The following is a 3,414-nucleotide window of genomic DNA, read 5'->3' as shown; positions in this document are numbered from 1 at the left end:
AAGGAAGGAAGGAAGGAAGAAAGAAAGAAAGAAAGAAAGAAAGAAAGAAAGAAAGAAAGAAAGAAAGAAAGAAAGAAAGAAAGAAAGAAAGATGGGGAGGGAAGAAAGAGGGGAGGGGAGAGGGAAGAAAAGAGGGGAGGGAGGAAGGGCAAAGGGAGGGTAGGAGGGAGGATGGGAGGGGAGGAGAAAGGCTGGAAGGGAGGGAGGAGGGAGGAGATGAAAGAAAAAAAAAGGAAAAACAGTAAGTAAGGGGAGAAAGGAAGGAAAGAAAGAAGAAAGGAAGTTAAGTGGTCTTCAAAGCTTCAAATAGCCTCGAAGATAACCCCCAAATAGCAGATCAGTTTGATCCAGATTGGAACTCAAGTTTGGTTTCTCAGTTCCAAACACTACTGAAGCAAACCAAATGAAGAACAACAAAATCCATGAAGAGCCTACCACACTGTGCCTACACTTTTCACATCCGGGTCACGATGAGGTGCTTGTCAGCCCTCTTCTAGTGACTCACTCTAAGCTAGGCCTGAGATCCACTTCGTCCCTCAGCACATGGGCTCCCTTCTCATCACTTTTATCACTGTTCCCCACAGGACACTGCTGCAGCCTCTCATGTGTCTCCCTGCTTAATGACCACCCCCTCTCAAAAATTACATAGCAGGTTACCAGAAAGAATCACTTATCTTGTTTTCTCTGTGCACTGTCAGAGGATCCTACAGTGCAGAGTAAGGTTTACACTTCTAAGAGTTATCTATGATTTCTTCTTGGGGAATGAACGCCTTCATCCTTAAACATACACTGATCCTAAGCCACACTGTCTTGGTTTACATCAACCCTGCTATTAATGTAGAACTGCGTGATATAGAGAACACTACAATTGGGTCACTGTCTACTCCAGTTCAATTCAGAGCTACCAGCATGCAACATTTCTGTCTCTTCAGCACAGAGTATTATATATAATAGGCACTCCGTAAACGACTACTTGGTGAAAGCAAAGTCATCCCACAAGTCAATGTGTTGTACATATTTCACTCCTGAAATATAGTCAACACTTTCCTCCGAGATAGAAGTGGCAAAAAATAACACTATGATTTATATATTTAGGTACAGAACTCCATAAGAATTTTATTTTTCTAATTCAACCACTATGTGGTAAATTCTAAAAAGAATGGCTAAAGACATTATTCATTTTTTCATTACAAAATGAAAATACCTGTTAAAGATTTTAGTAGCTTTAAAAATACATTTACTGATTTATTGTGACAACCATATGTAATACTATGTACATGCAAGTTTTATGCCTTTAAAAGTTTATATTAGCAACACTTTTCAGGGTTTCTGACTGGAACTCTTTTTTTTTCCTAACCAAGAATTCACACACTTACTATGAATTCATAACAACATCAAAGGTTAGGCAGCAGTAATTTATGAATACCTGCATTTAAATTAATGCAAACGTTTATCAAATGGTCAGAATCAGCCAATCACCATGATATAACATTGCCTCTCTCTACTGTGATGTGCTCTGTGATATCTGTATGCACGCAGGTAGAGGGGGCTACTTTATCTCTAGCCAGAGTTTTCCTGCACAGTGAGATGACTGAAAAGCAGGCCCTGAGGAGGATCTATCCTGACATAATCGCATGTGAAGCCACAACACTCTAGTACTAGGCTTAGCTGTGTATTACATAGTGACTGCAAGGCAAGTGCTCACCCCATAGTTAAATTTATGAAAAGATATAGCCTTACATATTGAATACAATAAGTCTTGAAGCCCAGGTGGAATTTATGGCAGCCTCAAGCTACACAGCGAATCGCTTCAAAGCATCATAATTTCTCCCTGATAGGTATGTGCATTTAGTCCTCAGAAATTTGAATTTAGTATAGAGATATAAAAGTCAATTTAGCCCATGATTAATTTGTGTGTCATTTTCCAAGGTGACTCCAAAGAGAGTGCCAACTTAAGTTTTATTGTCTTATAAATGTATAAAAAATTCACACTTATAAACAGAAAGCAAAATACAATAAGAATATAGTCATGATACTTCCAACAGACTATATACACTACATGCCAGGCAAAATAATAAGACTTCAGAGTTCTCAGGATTTTATAGTGAAATTTATACTAATTTCATAAAATAACATGATCAATGTTTGACATAAATTAAGTTCTGCATTTTTAATGGAAACTATTCTAGTCTTTATAGAAGATAGTCAAAAAGCCTGGAGATGATATGGTCCTGACTTCAGTCTCCCTAAGCCGGGGAGTGGCTACCCATTCAACACACAGAACTACTATGGCACATCCCAATCAGAAAAACAGAAGTTGGAAGAAATGGGATAGAGAAATAAAAGCAAAAGACTGAAGCAAAGAATGAGGGTGTGTTCTGCATTTTGTCAGCAGTCAACTATCTTATTTTTAATACCAAATGTCTTCTGTTTCCTTCTAAGATGATATGGATCCCCCCGCAAACAGAAAATCACCTCTATAACTGTAGATTCATCTTCCTTCTCTGCTTAACTCTGCCCATAGAACCAGTTCTATGTCTCTGACCCCCATTTTGATGATTCCATCTTGCTGCTACATAAGAGAGGAGACAGGGGCTGGAGAGATGGCTCAGCCATTAAAGGTTAGAGTCACAACCAAAAATGTAAGAGAGGAGACAGATGAGGCTTTAGTGCCATACTGCCTACCTGGGCACAGAGGCACTCATGCATGGCATACAGGGGCCTTTTCTGCCCTCTGAACCCTCAAGGTCAGATCATAAAGGCAGACGGCCACTAGCCAGCTATGAGGATCTCCTCCTCCAAAAGTTTTCATGGTGCTCAGTAATGTTTCTCTCACCACGACGCCCCATTTCATTAATGTTCAGAATCATGAAAGCATAATTAACTGATTACCCTAGAAAAGCCAAAGATTCATGTTTTGCACGTGAATATACCCAAGACAAGTGCTGAATACTCAGCATGGTAATTTCGCATTACAGCATACTAAAATACTGTCTCTCCCGATGAGTAGTTTCAGAGTCAACTGTGATTTCAAATCCCAGTTCTCTCTCTTAGTGGCTCATCCACTTAAAAATCACTTATCATTAGGAGGCAGACAACGTGAGAGGCAGGAGATAGAGCTTTGAGTCAGAAGTGACAGTGGCTCTACTCTCTCAGAAACTGCAGGAGGGAAAAAGAGACTTTCATTGAAAAAAAAAAAAAGATGAAAGCATTGAGAAGTCAAGAAACAAGGGTCTAGGTTTTGAGAGAGAGAGAGGAACAAAAGAGCCTCCTGAGATATTGTCAACTGCCAAGGGAAGAGTTCCTATAGAAATGAGGCTTGTGCTGGCATCTGAAGGACACACAGGAAGGAGTGACTTTTTTTTTTATTTTTAATATTTTTATTACATATTTTCCTCAATTACATTTCCAATG

General features: G+C 39.3%; 1 protein-coding gene across 4 annotated transcripts in view; it reads right to left on the bottom strand.

The window, feature by feature from the left end:
* Nucleotides 1-3,414, bottom strand: part of Spag16 (sperm associated antigen 16) — an 871,964-nt gene that overhangs the window by 765,504 nt on the left and 103,046 nt on the right. The gene's annotated exons all lie outside the window — the stretch shown is intronic.

Source organism: Mus caroli, chromosome 1 (assembly GCF_900094665.2).
Source record: "Mus caroli chromosome 1, CAROLI_EIJ_v1.1, whole genome shotgun sequence".
Taxonomy (NCBI): Eukaryota; Metazoa; Chordata; class Mammalia; order Rodentia; family Muridae; genus Mus; species Mus caroli.
The sequence above is the reverse complement of the archived record's forward strand: the minus strand, read 5'-3'. Positions and strand labels throughout refer to the sequence as shown.